This window comes from Triticum aestivum, chromosome 5B, assembly GCF_018294505.1.
Source record: "Triticum aestivum cultivar Chinese Spring chromosome 5B, IWGSC CS RefSeq v2.1, whole genome shotgun sequence".
Lineage (NCBI taxonomy): Eukaryota > Viridiplantae > Streptophyta > Magnoliopsida > Poales > Poaceae > Triticum > Triticum aestivum.
Genome location: NC_057807.1, coordinates 382,592,210 through 382,610,357, shown reverse-complemented (window position 1 = coordinate 382,610,357; position 18,148 = coordinate 382,592,210).

Genomic DNA, 18,148 nt, shown 5'->3' with positions numbered 1-18,148 from the left:
ACAAATACGATGTCAACTACATGATCATGCAAAGAGCAATATGACAATGATGGAGCGTGTCATAATAACGGAACGGTGGAAAGTTGCATGGCAATATATCTCGGAATAGCTATGGAAATGCCATAATAGGCAGGTATGGTGGCTGTTTTGAGGAGGTAAATAATGGGTGCATGATACCGGCGAAAGTTGCGCGGCACAATAGAGGCTAGCAAAGTGGAAGGGTGAGTGTGCGTATATCCATGGACTCACATTAGTCATAAAGAACTCATATACTTATTGCAAAAGTCTACTTGTCCTCGAAGCAAAGTACTACTGCGCATGCTCCTAGGGGAAGGGTTGGTAGGAGTTAACCATCGCGCGATCCCGACCTCCACTCATAAGGAAGACAATTAAAAGAGCACCTCATGCAACAAATTTATCACACAACTTTTACCATACGTGCATGCTACGGGACTTGCCAACTTCAACACAAGCATTTCTCAATTTCATAATTACCCACTAGCATGACTCTAATATTACCACCTTTATATCTCAAAACAATTATCAAGCATCAAATTGATCCTAGTGTTTAATGCACTTTCTATGATAGTGTTTATTATACCCAACTTGGATGCTCATCATTCTAGGACCAAATTTATAACCATAGCAAATACCGTGCTGTTCTAAAAGACTCTCAAAATAATATAAGTGAAGCATGAGAGGTCAACAATTTCTTCAAAATTAAGCCACCGCCGTGCTCTAAAAGATATAAGTGAAGTACTAGAGCAAAAACTATCTAGCTCAAAAGATATAAGTGAAGCATATAGAGTAATCTAATAAATTCTAATCAAGTGGGCTTCTCCCAAAAGGTATGTACAGAAAGGATGATTGTGAAAAACTAAAAAAAATACTAATATCATACAAGATGCTTCAAGCAAAACACATATCATGTGGCGAATAAAAATATAGCTCCAAGTAAAGTTACCGATAAACGAAGACGAAAGAGGGGATGCCTTCCGAGGCATCCCCAAGCTTAGGCTTTTGGCTATTCTTGAATATCTTGGGGTGACATGGGCATCCCCAAGCTTAGGCTCTTGCCACTCCTTATTCCCTAGTCCATTGAATCTTTACCCAAAACTTGAAAACCTCACAACACAAAACTTAACAGAAAACTCGTAAGCTCCGTTAGTATAAGAAAATAAATCACCACTTAGGTACTGCTGTGAACTCATCCTAAATTCATATTGGTGTAATATCTACTGTATTCCAACTTCTCTATGGTTTATACCCTCTGATACTACTCATAGATTCATCAAAATAAGCAAACAACACATAGAAAACAGAATTTGTCAAAAACAGAACAGTCTGTAGTAATCTGTATCAAACGTATACTTATGGAACTACAAAAATCCTACCAAATTAGGAAGTCCTAAGAAATTGGTGTACCAATGCAGGAAGAAAGAATCAGATCAGAAGCACGTTTATGTGAATTATCAAAACTAATTTACTGGGTGCAAAAGTTTCTGATTTTCAGCAGGATCAACACAACTATCACCGTAAGCTATCCTAAAGGTCTTACTTGGCACTTTATTGAAACAAAACCTATAAAACATGATTAATACAGTAGCATAATCATGTGAAGACACAAAAACAGTAAAGGTAAATATTGTGTTGTCTCCCAACAAGCGCTTTTCTTTAATGCCTTTCTAGCTAGGCATGATGATGACAATGATGCTCACATAAAAGATAAGAATTGAAACATAACGGGAGCATCATGAAGCATATGACTAGCTCATTTAAGTCTAACCCACTTCCTATGCATAGGGATTTTGTGATCAAACAACTTATGGGAACAACAATCAACTAGCATGGGAAGGCAAAACAAGCATAGCTTCAAGATTTTAAGCACATAGAGAGGAAACTTGATATTATTGCAATTCCTACAAGCATATGTTCCTCCCTCATAATAATTTTCAGTAGCACCATGAATGAATTAAAAAATATAACCAGCACCTAAAGCATCCTTTTCATGATCTACTTGCATAGAAAATTTACTACTCTCCACATAAGCAAGATTCTTTTCATCTGAAATAGTGGGAGTATCATAAGAGACTCGAACACTAAAAATTGTTTCCACATTAAAAGAGTAATGTTCAGAAAAAGGGTAATAATAATCATGACAAGTTTTATAAATATAATAATTACTACTTCTTATAGCATAAGTTTCATTACAATATCATCATAAGTAGTAACTTTGTTCTCATCATAATTGATTGAAACATCTTCCAAGATAGTGGAATCATCACTAAATAAAGTTGACACTCTTCCAAATCCACTTTCATATTCATCACAATAAGATTCAATATACTCCAAAATAGTGGGATCATTACTTCCTAAAGTTGACACTCTTCCAAACCCACTTTCAACAATATAATCATCATAGGTAAGAGGCATGCTATCTTCATAACAACTTTGCATATCAAAACTTGGGAGGCTAAAAATATCATCTTCATTAAACATAGCATCCCAAAGCTTGGGACAAACATTAATTGCAGCAAATATATTCTCAAATATGTCATCCTCATAAAACATAGCTTCCCCAAGCTTGGGCCTTTTCATATCATAAGCATAATCACTCTCATCATTAATAGTATGGATAGCACCAATAGTATAGCAATTATCATCATCACAATAAGTAGTAGGAGCAACATCATTTGGGAGAGATACCTTTCTACCTTTGTTGCTCCTTCTTTTCCTTTTCTTTTTCACATTATGTGTGGGTTCAACCTTCTTCCTTGAGCTCCTTGTTGATGAGATTGGTTGAATAGAAGGCTCCTCCTTGTTACCTGATTCATCACAAGAAATAATAGGAGGATAATGGGAAGTCTCTTCCCTTTCATTAGTATTATCTTCATCTTCTATTTGATTTCTTTTCTTTATGTAATTGGCAATATAAATATTTTCAATGCAATTCACTGCACAATACATATAAATATCCTCTAGATCAAAATCAAGAAATCTATCAAGATTAGATTTTGGAATACCCTCAGTTATACCTTTGATTTCTTCATACCCCAAAAGAAGACTAAGCTCTTTATGATGCTCAAGGGTAATCAAGTTATCACAATTTTTGGACATGATTTGATCATGAAACAGTTTGCATTGGAGATTTAAATGACCACGTTCATTGCAAAGTTCACGAGGAGCGCGAAAAATATTGAATCTTTCAGCACACACATCTAGCATTTCTTGCAACAATTTAGTTTCTAAATGCTTATGCCTCTTGCAATATCTATCTTCTCTATTTGGTGTGTCCATGCAAACCCAATGCTCTCCACAAAAATTGACATGCTTATAGGAGATATTTTCATCATGACTAGTGCAATTATCATTAATACTATGGATATTCAAGGAGTTCATACTAGCAACATTTCAATCATGCTCATCATTCAAAGATTTAGCATCAAACATTCTATAGACTTATTCATCTAGAACTTGAGCACAATTTTCCTTTTCATCATTCTCACGAAAGATATTAAAAAGATGAAGCGTATGAGACAAACTCAAATCCATTTTTTGTAATTTTCTTTTATAGACTAAACTAGTGATAAAACAAGAAACAAAAAGATTCAATTGCAAGATCTAAAGATATACCTTCAAGCACTCACCTCCCCGACAATTGCGCCAGAAAAGAGCTTATTAATGTCTACTACACAACCTTCTTCTTGTAGACGTTGTTGGGCCTCCAAGTGCAGAGGTTTGTAGGACAATAGCAAATTTCCCTCAAGTGGATGACCTAAGATTTATCAATCCGTGCGAGGCGTAGGATGAAGATGCTCTCTCTCGAGCAACCCTGCAACCAAATAACAAAGAGTCTCTTGTGTCCCCAACACACCCAATACAATGGCAAATTGTATAGGTGCACTAGTTCGGCGAAGAGATGGTGATAAATGTGCAATATGGATGGTAGGTTTTTGTAATCTGAAAATATAAAAACATCAAGGTAACTAATGATAAAAGTGAGCGTAAACGGTATTGCAATGGTAGGAAACAAGGCATAGGGTTCATACTTTCACTAGTGCAAGTTCTCTCAACAATAATAACATAATTGGATCATATAACTATCCCTCAACATGCAACAAAGAGTCACTCCAAATTCAGTAATAGCGGAGAACAAACGAAGAGATTATGGTAGGGTACGAAACCACCTCAAAGTTATCCTTTCTGTCCTATCTATTCAAGAGTCTGTAGTAAAATAACATGAAGCTATTCTTTCCGTTCAATCTATCATAGAGTTCATACTAGAATAACACCTTAAGACACAAATCAACCAAAACCCTAATGTCACCTAGATACTCCATTGTCACCTCAAGTATCCGTGGGCATGATTATACAATATGCATCACACAATCTCAGATTCATCTATTCAACCAACACGAAGTACTTCAAAGAGTGCCCCAAAGTTTCTACCGGAGAGTCAAGACGAAAACGTGTGCCAACCCCTATGCATAAGTTCACAAGGTGAACCCGCAAGTTGATCACCAAAACATACATCAAGTGGATCACGTGAATATCCCATTGTCACCACAGATAAGCACGGCAAGACATACATCAAGTGTTCTCAAATCCTTAAAGACTCAATCCGATAAGATAACTTCAAAGGGAAAACTCAATCCATTACAAGAGAATAGAGGGGGAGAAACATCATAAGATCCAACTATAATAGCAAAGCTCGCGATACATCAAGATATTGCCATAGAGAGAACACGAGAGAGAGAGAGAGAGATCAAACACATGGCTACTGGTACATACCCTCAGCCCGAGGGTGAACTACTCCCTCCCCATCATGGAGAGCACCGGGATGATGAAGATGGCCACCAGTGAGGGATTCCCCCTCCGCCAGGGTGCCGGAACAGGCTCCCGAGAGATTTTTGGTGGCTATAGAAGCTTGCGGCGGCGGAACTCCCGATCTATCTTGTTCTTCGATGGTTTTAGGGTGTATGGGAATATATAGGTGAAATAAGTTGGTCGGGGGAGCCATGAGGGGCCCACGAGGGTGGAGGGCGCGCCCCCCTATCTCGTGGCCTCCTCGAAGCTTCCCTGGCTTGCACTCCAAGTTCCCTGGATTGCTTCTGTTCCAAAAATAAGTTTCCCAAAGATTTCATTCCGTTTGGACTCCGTTTGATATTCCTTTTCTTCGAAACACTGAAATAGGCAAGAAAATAGCAATATGGGTCGGGCCTCCGGTTAATAGGTTAGTCCCAAAAATAATATAAAAGTGTAAAGTAAAGCCCATAAACATCCAAAACGGGTAATATAATAGCATGGAGCAATAAAAAAGTATAGATACGTTGGAGATGTATCAAGCATCCCCAAGCTTAATTCCTGCTCGTCCTCGAGTAGGTAAATGATAAAAATAGAATTTTTGATGTGGAATGCTACCTAGCATAATTCTCAATGTAATTTTCTTTATTGTTGCATGATTGTTCAGATCCAAATGATTCAAGATAAAAGCTTATAAAACATAAAAAATAATAATACTCGAAGAATACTAACAAATAATCATGTATTATCAAAATAGCATAGCCAAAGAAAGCTTATCCCTACAAGATCATATAGTTAGGCCATGCTTTATTTTCATTACACAAAATACTCCCATCATGCACAACCCCAGTTTCAGCCAAGCAATTGGTTCATACTTTTTAACACGCTTCAGCTTTTTCAACTCTTACGCAATACATGAGCTCAAGCCATGGACATAGCACTATGGTGGTAAGGTGGTGGTTGTGAGGACCAAAAAAAGGGTGAAGATAGTTTCACATCAACTAGGCATATCAACAGGCTATGGAGATGCCCATCAATAGATATCAATGTGAGTGAGTAGGGATTGCCATGCAACGGATGCACTAGAGCTATAAATGTATGAAAGCTAAACAAAAGAAACTAAGTGGGTGTGCGTCCAACTTGCTTGCTCACAAAGACCTAGGGCATTTTGAGGAAGCCCATCATTGGAATATACAGGCCACGTTCTATAATGAAAAATTCCCACTAGTATATGAAAGTGACAACACAAGAGACTCTCTGTCATGAAGATCATGGTGCTATTTTGAAGCACAAGTGTGGAAAAGAGATAGTAGCATTGTCCCTTCTCTCTTTTTCTCTCATTTGATAGGAAACAAGGCATAGGGTTCATACTTTCACTACTGCAAGTTCTCTCAACAATAATAACATAATTGGATCATATAACTATCCCTCAACATGCAACAAAGAGTCACTCCAAAGTCACTAATAGTGGAGAACAAACGAAGAGATTATGGTAGGGTACGAAACCACATCAAAGTTATCCTTTCTATTCTATCTATTCAAGAGTCCGTAGTAAAATAACATGAAGCTATTCTTTCCGTTCAATCTATCATAGAGTTCATACTAGAATAACACCTTAAGACACAAATCAACCAAAACCCTAATGTCACCTAGATACTCCATTGTCACCTCAAGTATCTGTGGGCATAATTATACGATATGCATCACACAATCTCAGATTCATCTATTCAACCAACACAAAGTACTTCAAAGTGTGCCCCAAAGTTTCTACCGGAGAGTCAAGATGAAAACGTGTGCCAACCCCTATGCATAAGTTCACAAGGTGAACCCGCAAGTTGATCACCAAAACATACATCAAGTGGATCATGTGAATATCCCATTGTCACCATAGATAAGCACGGCAAGACATACATCAAGTGTTCTCAAATCCTTAAAGATTCAATCCGATAAGATAACTTCAAAGGGAAAACTCAATCCATTACAAGAGCGTAGAGGGGGAGAAACATCATAAGATCCAAATATAATAGCAAAGGTCGCGATACATCAAGATCGTGCCAGAGAGAGAGAGAGAGAGAGAGAGAGAGATCAAACACATAGCTATTGGTACATACCCTCAGCCCCAAGGGTGAACTACTCCCTCCTCGTCATGGAGAGCGCCGGGATGATGAAGATGGCCACCGGTGAGGGATTCCCCCTCCGGCAGGGTGCCGAAACGGGCTCCAGAGAGGTTTTTGGTGGCTACAGAGGCTTCTAGCGGCGGAACTCCCAATCTATCTTGTTCTTCGATGGTTTTAGGGTATATGGGAATATATAGGCGAAAGAAGTCGGTCGGGGGAGCCACGAGGAGCCCGTGAGGGTGGAGAGCGCGCCCAGGGCGTGGGCGCGCCCCCCTATCTCGTGGCCTCCTTGAAGCTTCCCTAGCTTGCACTCCAAGTTCCCTGGATTGCTTCTGTTCCAAAAATAAGTTTCTCGAAGGTTTCATTACGTTTGGACTCCGTTTGATATTCCTTTTCTTCGAAACACTGAGATAGGCAAGAAAATAGCAATATGGGTTGGGCCTCCGGTTAAGAGGTTAGTCCCAAAAATAATATAAAAGTGCATAATAAAGCCCATAAACATTCAAAACAGATAATAAAATAGCATGAATGCTTCATAAATTATAGATACGTTGGAGACGTATCAATAATACATGTGTGAATACATAGACAAACATAGTGTCACTAGTATGCCTCTACTTGACTAGCTCGTTAATCAAAGATGGTTAAGTTTCCTAACCATAGTCATGAGTTGTCATTTGATTAACGGGATCACATCATTAGGAGAATGATGTGATTGACTTGACCCATACTGTTAGCTTAGCACTTGATCGATTAGTAAGTTGCTATTGCTTTCTTCATGACTTATACATGTTACTATGACTATGAGATTATGCAACTCCCGTTTACCGGAGGAACACTTTGTGTGCTACCAAACGTCATAGTAACTGGGTGATTATAAAGGTGCTCTACAGGTGTCTCCGAAGGTACTTGTTGAGTTGGCGTATTTCGAGATTAGGATGCGTCACTCCGATTGTCGGAGAGGTATCTCTGGGCCCTCTCGGTAATGCACATCACTATAAGCCTCACAAGCAATGTGACTAATGAGTTAGTTGCGGGATGATGCATTACATAACAAGTAAAGAGACTTGTCGGTAACAAGATTGAACTAGGTATTGAGATACCGACGATCGAATCTCAGGCAAGTAACATACCGATGACAAATGGAACAACGTATGTTGTTATGCGGTTTGATCGATAAAGATCTTCGAAGAATATGTGGGAGTCAATATGAGCATCCAGGTTCCGCTATTGGTTATTGAGAGGAGACGTGTCTCGGTCATGTCTACATAGTTCTCGAACCCATAGTGTCGTGGAATTGTCACGTCAGATGTCCTTAGTGTCAGGACTTAGTCGCGAGGCCAACGCATCTATGTGGTAGCTTGAGAGGGGTTGAGTGGGACGAGAGACGCAGGGCGGATCAACACGCAAGACAAGGGTTTAGACAGCTTCGGGCCCCGGGAAACATCATCCCGTAAAAACCCTACATGCTGTTTGAGGCTAGGTCTCATTATGATCATGAGGGAGTCGCCGTAAACCGGCTCTCCTCTTTGTGTCTAGCCCTAACATTGTTTCTTCTTGCTTGTAACTTGTCCCTCTTTGGGGAGCCCTGCCCCTCCTTATATATGTTGAAGGGGCGGTTTACATGACTAGTCCTAGTTGGATTAGGATTACTCTATTACAAGTGGAGTCCTAGTCTTGCTTCCTTTGTAAGGGAATATTCCTTTTGCTTTCCTCATAAACCAGCCCACCATTAAACGTGAACCGACCTTCTGGGCCATGGGCCTCGTCATCCATCTGACCCGCCCGCCGGGTTACTAATGAACCGTCAAGACCGGGCGGGTAGCCCGTGAACCGCCAAGCTCCGGGCGGGTTACCAGTGAGTCGTCCAGTCCGGCCGGGTTATACTTCCGGCCGGTTTACGCCACGGGGTATATCCCCGACATTAGCCCCCAGTTTAATTTGGATTTTATCCATGTTAAACTGATCCTGTAAAATAAACACAAGAGCAAACTTGACAGGTTGTGCCCCGGGTTAAGAATTCTTGTAAACCGGCACCTGATCATCCTTAAGTCCTTGTCATTTCCTCCTTCTAGAAAATCCAGGTCAATAAGCCAGTGTCACACTCAATTTGCTGACATTGGTTTCTCACAGAAAAATATTGTGAAGAATAATCCACTTGAGTCGGCTTCCAAAGCGCCGGTTTAAGAAATATTTGTCTTGAAATATTCATCGGATATTCAACCGGTTTGAAGATGTAAAAATGTGCCGATTTAACATTACCAAAATGGACGGGTTATAAAAACTGATAATTCCGGGTCATGATTGTTGCCAACGCCAGTTCATGTTTATTGATGACGCCGGGTTGCAGACACAAGGTCGTAATGGTTGGTGACGCCGGGTCAATCCGGTTTGCTCAAAACAGAGAATTTGAAAATAGTTCTTCCATAATAATATAATACCTGTAGCCCCCAAGTCTTGAGTAGAACAAGGTGATGGCTTAAGACTTGTTTCAATATAAATACTGCCACTTAAGAAGAAATCCATGTTGTTCATCCCAGTCACTTAGTAAAAACTGAATACTCCATAATATGTAGCCCCCAAGTGCCGGGTCATTATGCAATAATAAGCAGGGACTTTGTAGGTATAATCATATAGATTTGAGCAATGATGTGTAGCCCCCAAGGGCCGTCTCAGTAAGATAATATTAAGCTGGGACTTGATATATACTTCAATGATAATAACATCATATGATGTAACCCCCATCATGGGACTTGAATCCACGTCCACAAGGTTAAGAGCATTGTGCTGTACCAATTGAGCAGTGGACCCTTCAATATAATGAATAAAAAGCTTTGTACCTTAAATTGTTGACAAGAGCAATTGGTAGCCCCCAAGGGCCGGCTCATTGTAATATGATGAGTCGGGTCTTCAATAAGATGAGCAAAAAATGACTTTTCATTAGCCCCCAAGTGTCATGGTGCATGCTTGCAGCGACATGAGACTTGCATTAATATAACCTTCAACTTTGAATAATGTAGCCCCCAAGTGCCGGGTCGTAAGTCTGCAGCGACTTGGGACTTTATTCCTTCTATTGCAGAATAAATCATATTCATATCCATTGCGCTAAAGCGACTTTGAAAACCTCAATCATAATATTAATAACCATAATAAAAATCCAGCCATGTGGGCTATTTGAATAATATAATCCAACGATTTATAAGCGCATGATTCCCATGGCGCAATCCAAATATATGCTGGCAACTTGTCCAAAGCCAGGGCGGTTTAATAAACACCGGATAATTTCTCATCATATACTGGCGACTTATCGTCTTAAAGCTAGGCCGGTTTAATAAACACGGGATAATTTATCATCATGCTTTATTCAACCTGTCTCTGCATACAACAAGTTTAAAGTGTCCTGGCGGTTTACCGTCGGACGGGTCATAATGCCCAACATGTAACCCAGGTTTATAACCAAGGCTGCACTTAAGAATAATCAATGAAATATATCATACCTGTGACATTGAATCACATCATTGGTTTACCAACTTTTTGTAGTAAGGGTGATAACCCCAATCTTGAGTAATGATAACTCCTTTCATACTGTGTCGGTTTATGATAAAACCGTACTGGGTTGTGATAAACACCGGTTTAACCATATATAATACTGGCGACTCGTAGTCAAACCAGACTGGGCGGATAGTCTCCGGATTATGATTTGATCATGTATTGACAATTTGTAATTGAAAGTCAAGTCGGGTTAATGAACACCGGTTTACTCCATAATAAGATGGCAACATAAAATCAAACCGGGCAGACAGTCTCCGGATTTAGGATTTGACCGTGTTCCGCCAATTTGTAATTGACAGTTTAAAACGGATTAACAATGTCGGTTTAAAAGCGCAACAAAAATCAAATAACAGTTATGAAAAAAATATGGAAGCAAAGGCAATGATAAGACCATTTGCAAAAAGAGGCTTTACTGAGCCGATCAGATGGTGTTACCATGGTCGGACACGACCAAGCTCCCAATAAGGTGTAGCTATGGTTCAAGTCAGCCAGGTCCCTAACTGAAACCATGGCATTATGCCGATCAAGTGGCGTGGCAATGGTTCGGGTTCGACCAAGCCCCCAAGTGACTCTATGGCCTTAGGCCGATCAAGAGGCGTGACTGGTTCAGACTTGACCATGTCCCCAAGTGATCTGGTGGCTTTCGCCTATCAAAAGGTGTTGCTATGGTTCGGACACGACCAAAAAGCCCCCAAGTGATGTTGTGGCATTGCGCCGATCAAGAGGTGTAGCTACGGTTTGGATACGACCAAGCCCCCAAGTGATTAATAATATGATAAGCCAATAAGGCATGATACCCATGTTTGAACCGCGCATCATGGCAGCAGGTCCTCTTTGGCACCCTTTAACTTTTTGCAAGAGATAAATCCTTCTTGAACCGGGATTTTGAACCGGATATTGAGAGCTTCAAAGCTTTGTGGGAGATTGATTTCCCTTGAACCGGATTTTAAACCGGAATCCTTCTTTTTAAGCCGGAAATTTTCTGACGACCTTTAAATTTGCACCAATATGGCGGTTTAGGGTCCTGCATTAGACAACTTTGCAGGCCAAAGTAATTGCTCTTTTAAAGAAGGCAATATATAATATTAAATATATTGGATGGATTTCACCTGATATATCATGCCAGGGGTTATTCACCGTGGAGTTGATGATCACCATGGTAAAGCTGAAATTAATGACGACCGAGTCGGCCACGGCGTTGAAAACGGCACGGACGCGGGCGAGTCGGCCGCGATTGCGGTCAACGAATCAGTTGCGTGTGTTAATGTAGCGGGGGTGGTGATTTGCTCACATATCCGTCCAGCAGTACAACATGGAAGAGCGCCGGTGCAGAATATCGCTAGTGTGCACTCCGTACCCATGGTATAAATCACCCTTGTAGTGAATGATTATCCTGCATATAAATATTGCAGATCAATGAAAAGGTAAATTGTTCTTTATGTAAATTAGCATGTGCTAATGAATGAAATGAATAGCACCTGATATTTTATGAAGTACCACCGCTTGGTTGTCTTTTTGTTTTTCCTTGAAATAATCATTGCATTGGGATATGTGTCACACCAATTGAAGCCTTTCCACAAGTAATACTAGCACATGGTTGTAAGAGTGCCATCATCAGCACTCCACATGACATCTTGACAAAATATTCCTGACGTAAGCTGATTCCCATGTCCAATATGTTCGCGGGCGCGTGGCCGGCTGACTGTTTCTCTGCAGAGATATGCACTTCCATGCCATGCGTTTACAGTTTTCAGACATTGGTATATGTCTTCCAGGGCGGCCAATTCACAATCTTATACCGGAACCCCAAAGATCCTGAGCATGGCCAAATTGCGGTGCTTGAAATCAGACACGAATTCACGGAGCAGCGGGTGTAACACTTGTAGCAAAGATAGAATCCCCATACTTGTCTTCAAAATTTCTAGTTTTGAATCGCGCAAGACCACTGAATGCATTTGGACATGTATCAAGAAAGCTCAGCAGATGACGCGTGATGCCAGCGGTGACTTGCAGAAGCACCAGCAAGGTGGTACAAGGCGGCTCGGCGCCGCACCGGCTTAAAGCCACGGCGACGGAAGGGCACCTCAGCAGAAGCGTCCCAAAGGTGTTGAGGCGGCTGACGGTTTGAGGTTACGGCCATGGCCGGAACAGCGGCTCTGCGCGTCCAAGTGACATGGACTCGCCGGCGTGTAGCGCAGCGTGGCGGTTTGAGCGGCAAGTTGTGCATGCGTCTGCTGGTAGTGGTCCGGCGTGGGAAGACACTTGAGACTGGAAGGCCCGGGCGGCGACTCTGACGGCAGGGCAACGGGGCCGGCTGGCGTGCTCGGAACTGGCGCGCATCCAGCAAGGCGGATCAATAGGCGCATCTTCCATCTCTGAAGTATAACACTACTTTCACAGCGAACAATTATCCTGATGACCTTGCACTTGTAGTAGATGGTGGACGCATGGTAGCTGAATAGTTGACCTGATGTACATGCATTAGTAGTCCACTAACAGTTCTCTGTCGTAGTTGTACAACTTGACGATGTAACTGGAGCTCATGGCGGGTCGGCGAGCGGAGGCGAGGCGACTCATGGAAACTGGTCAAACCGTGTGCAAAAGGAAACACTGGAGGCTGGGACGCCGGGCCACGCCGGGCACAGGCAAGCTCGAATGGAGAAACGGTGAGCCAGCAGGGCGCGCCGGAGCCGGCCGGAGCGGCGACTCAGTCCGGGCGCGCAGATGGCGGGGCGGAGAAGGCGCGGATGCGGCCGGGTTCAGCGCGGGCGTGCAGAGCAGCTGTTGAGCGCGGTGGCGATTCAGACGGGAAGGCGACGATGACCGCTGCAACATCCGGTTCAAGGGTAAAAACGAGACAGCACCGGCGACTCATGGCAACGGGGCGGCTCTCGCAGCAGGGGAGAGGCGGCGACGGCGACTCAAAGGAAGGCTAGGGCGGCTCCAACCGGTGCAGCAGCAGGTGGAAGACTGGCGTGGCCGGCGGAAGGCACGGTCGGCGAGTGACGACTCAAAGCCCGCCGACGCGGCGGCGCAGGGCACTGCGAGGGTGACCCGGCGGCGATTTGGCGGGGCCGCTCCATGGTGACCCGGTGGCAATTCGGCGAGGCGCTCGGCGGTGACCCGGCGGCGATTTGGCGGGGCCGCTCCGCGGATGGCGGTTCGCCGGTCGCTGGCTTGGGGTCGGAACGGTGGCGGAGGCCGGCTTGAAGCGAGGGCGCGGGCGCAGTCAATGGACGAGTCCTGGCCATGGCGAGTCACGGCGGCGGGAGGTCGCGGCGGTTTGGGCAGTTTGGAGGAAGCGGCGACCCAGCCTCGGGTTGGATCAACGGCGGGTTTGGAGAAACGCCAGTACGACAGGGGACGTGGCCGCACAGCAGTTGAGGCGCGCCTGTTGATGTCGGTTCAGAGACAGAGACAGAGGCGAGACCGACTCCATGGCCTCGTCCACTCATGCCGACAGCTATAATGGAAGCGGCCGGTTCAACAATCAAGCATGGTCCATGGCAGTTTGGCGCACGGCTCTGAACCGGCGAGGCTGCCGATTTATCGAGCCTGGGTGGCCTGGACATAGCCGAGTCAAGGCGCAGCCAAGGTAACTCGACGGCAAGGGGAGGCCGTGGCGGTTCAGTCTAAACCGCTCGAACGCTGAAACGAAGGCGGAGATGAATCTATCCGTGTTGACCTCTTCCTCCGGGTTGTGGTCACAGGCTGCGATTGAAAATGGCGTCCTGACGCATACACAAGCCCTCAGCAGCGGAACGAACCAAGATGGTGGCAAGGTCGGACGGCGGTTTGAGGAGGCCCCGGACCGGCGACCCACTGCAGAAGCCGGTGACTTTGACAAAAACTGAAGCGCAGGCGAGGCTGGTCACACAACTGGCGGCTTAGCGACGGTGCGGTCGGCGGGTTAGCAGATCTGGCGAAGTAGCATCCGGTTTACGGTGACTCAGTGGAGGCGAAGCCTTGGTGTCTCCAATTGATTGATGTATCAAGTTTTTCCAATGCCTTCACGTGAGTACTAAACCGGCCACTAGTACTGACCCTGATTTGATGTTTTGGATGTAGCGCATGGTCACAGCAACGAAGTAGCAGCATCGGGATTTGCATCATGCACACCGGCTCTCGCAGTAGGAAATGACAATTTGAATAGCGGCATACTCTAAGTCGGTCCCGGTCTCGCCGGATTGTACTGACTGTTTGATGGAAATCAACCCCGCTCAGATAGGTAAATCGACCGGCCGCGTGTGATGATGCTCACAGAACCCTATTTTCTTTTGATCTCCAAACTTCCTGACCGTGAAGACCGATTCAAACTTTTTAAATCTTGATCGATGAACTTGGAGTTGATGTAGATCTTGTCCGGCTCTTCTTTACCAGAAAATTATGAACTTCTCGATTCCTGAGAAAAAATCCCTCCAAGAACTTAACACCACCGTGCGCCAGCCCCACGGTGGGCGCCAACTGTCGTGGAATTGTCATGTCAGATGTCCTTAGTGTCAGGACTTAGTCGCGAGGCCAACGCATCTATGTGGTAGCTTGAGAGGGGTTGAGTGGGACGAGAGACGCAGGGCGGATCAACACGCAAGACAAGGGTTTAGACAGCTTTGGGCCCCAGGAAACATCATCCGGTAAAAACCCTACATGCTGTTTGTGGCTAGGTCTCATTATGATCATGAGGGAGTCGCCGTAAACCGGCTCTCCTCTTTGTGTCTAGCCCTAACATTGTTTCTTCTTGCTTGTAACTTGTCCCTCTTTGGGGAGCCCTGCCCCTCCTTATATATGTTGAAGGGGCGGTTTACATGACTAGTCCTAGTTGGATTAAGATTACTCTATTACAAGTGGAGTCCTAGTCTTGCTTCCTTTGTAAGGGAATATTCCTTGTGCTTTCCTCATAAACCGGCCCACCATTAAACGTGAACCGGCCTTCTGGGCCATGGGCCTCGTCATCCATCTGACCCGCCCGCCGGGTTACTAATGAACCGTCAAGACCGGGCGGGTAGCCCGTGAACCGCCAAGCTACGGGCGGGTTACCAGTGAGTCGTCCAGTCCGGCCGGGTTATACTTCCGGCCGGTTTATGCCACGGGGTATATCCCCGACACATAGGGTCCGCACGCTTAAAGTTTGGTGACGATCGATATTATGAGTTTTTGTGATTTGATGTACAGAAGGTAGTTTGGAGTCCCGGATATGATCACGGACATGACGAGGAGTCTCGAAATGGTCGAGACGTAAAGATCGATATATTGGATGACTATGTTCGGACACCGGAAGTATTTCGGGAGGTTTCAGACATTTACCGGAGTACCGGGGGGTTACCGGAACCCCCCCGGGGGGTTTATTGGGCCTCATGGGCCCTAGTGGAGAAGAGGAGGGGCGGCCAGGGAAGGCCGCGTGCCTCCTCCCCCTCTAGTCCAAATTGGACAAGGAGGGGGGCGGCGCCCCCCTTTCCTTCCTCTCTCTCTTCCTTTCCCCCTTCTCCTACTCCTACAAGGAAAAGGAGGAGTCCTACTCCCGGTGGGAGCAGGACTCCCCCCTTGGCGCGCCCTCCTCCTAGTCGGCCGTCTCCCCCCCTTGCTCCTTTATATACGGGGGCAGGGGGCACCTCTAGACACACAAGTTGATCTATTGATATCTCCCAGCCGTGTGCGGTGCCCCCCTCCACCATATACCACCTCGGTCATAATGTAGCGGTGCTTAGGCGAAGCTCTGCGTTGTTAGCAACATCATCACCGTCATCACGCCGTCGTGCTGACGAAACTCTCCCGTGAAGCTCTGCTGGATCGGAGTTCGCAGGACGTCATCGAGCTGAACGTGTGCTAAACTCGGAGGTGTCGTACGTTCGGTACTTGGATCTGTCGGATTGTGAAGACGTACGACTACATCAACCGCGTTGTACTAATGCTTCCGCTTTCGGTCTACGAGGGTACGTGGACAACACTCTCCCCTCTTGTTGCTATGCATCACCATGATCTTGCGTCTGCGTAGGAATTTTTTTGAAATTACTACGTTCCCCAACAGTGGCATCCGAGCCAGGTTTATGCGTAGTTGTTATATGCACGAGTAGAACACAAGTGAGTTGTGGGCGATACAAGTCATACTTGAAAGTGCAACTATCCCTAGGTGGTTTTGGTAATTCATAACAACATATAGCTCATTGAGCTAATGCTATTCCAAGACTATTATTTCAGGAAAGCTCAATGAATGGCATAGCATGGATGATGAAAGTGGATCCCTCAAAATATCAAGGATAAAGGATTGGCTCAAGCTCAAAAGCTCAAGACTCTTCATTTTATATTTCAGTGATCCAAGATCACATTGAGTCTATAGGAAAAGCCAATACTATCAAGGAGGTATGAGGTGTTGCTTAATGAGCCTCTTGCTTCATGTGCTTAGTGATATGCTCCAAAACCCTCAACTACTTTCTCACATCCACATATGACCTAAACCTAAAGCCAAAATTGGTCACACCGGTTCTTTCTATCCGGCGCCACCGAGTTCAAATGTCATAGCAACTGCCACAAACCCTAGGCAAATCGGTCTCACCGATAGGGATCTCGGTCTCACCGAGATGGGATTGTAACCTCTCTGTTTCCCTTCATAACGTTTCGGTCTAACTGAAGTGAGCAATCGGTCCCACCGAGATTGCAATGTAAACTCTCTGTTTCCCTTTGTAACATTTCGGTCTCACCGAAAAGAGCAAATCGGACCCACCGAGTTTACCTGACCAACTCTCTGGTTAGCTAATTACCAAAATCAGTCTTATCGAGTTTGTGTAATCGGTCTCACCGAGATTACGTTATGCCCTAACCCTAACCATATCGGTCCTACGGAGTTGCATTTCGGTCCCACCGAAAATCCTAACGGCCACTAGGTTTACTAAATCGGTCTGACCGAGTTTGTTAATTCGGTCCCACCGAGATTGGTAAATTGTGTGTAACGGTTAGATTTTGTGTGGAGGCTATATATACCCCTCCACCTCCTCTTCATTCGTGGAGAGAGCCATCAGAACAAACCTACACTTCCAACTTGCCAGTTCTGAGAGAGAACCACCCACTCATGTGTTGAGGCCAAGATATTCCATTCCTACCATATGAATCTTGATCTCTAGCCTTCCCCAAGTTGCTTTCCACTGAAATCTTCTTTCCACCAGATCCAAATCCTATGAGAGAGAGTTGAGTGTTAGGGAGACTATCATTTGAAGCACAAGAGCAAGGAGTTCATCATCAATGCACCATTTGTTACTTCTTGGAGAGTGGTGTCTCCTAGATTAGCTAGGTGTCACTTGGGAGCCTCCGACAAAGATTGTGGAGTTGAACCAAGGAGTTTGTAAGGGCAAGGAGATCGCCTACTTCGTGAAGATCTACCGCTAGTGAGGCAAGTCCTTCGTGGGTGACGACCATGGTGGGATAGACAAGGTTGCTTCTTCGTGGACCCTTCTTGGGTGGAGCCCTCCGTGGACTCGCGCAACCGTTACCCTTTGTGGGTTGAAGTCTCCATCAACGTGGATGTACGATAGCACCACCTATCGGAACCATGCCAAAAACATTCGTGTCTCCAACTGCGTTTGAATCCTCCAAACCCTTCCCTTTACTTTCTTGCAAGTTGCATGCTTTAATTTCCGCTGCCTATATACTCTTTGCATGCTTGCTTGATTTGTGTGATGATTGCTTGA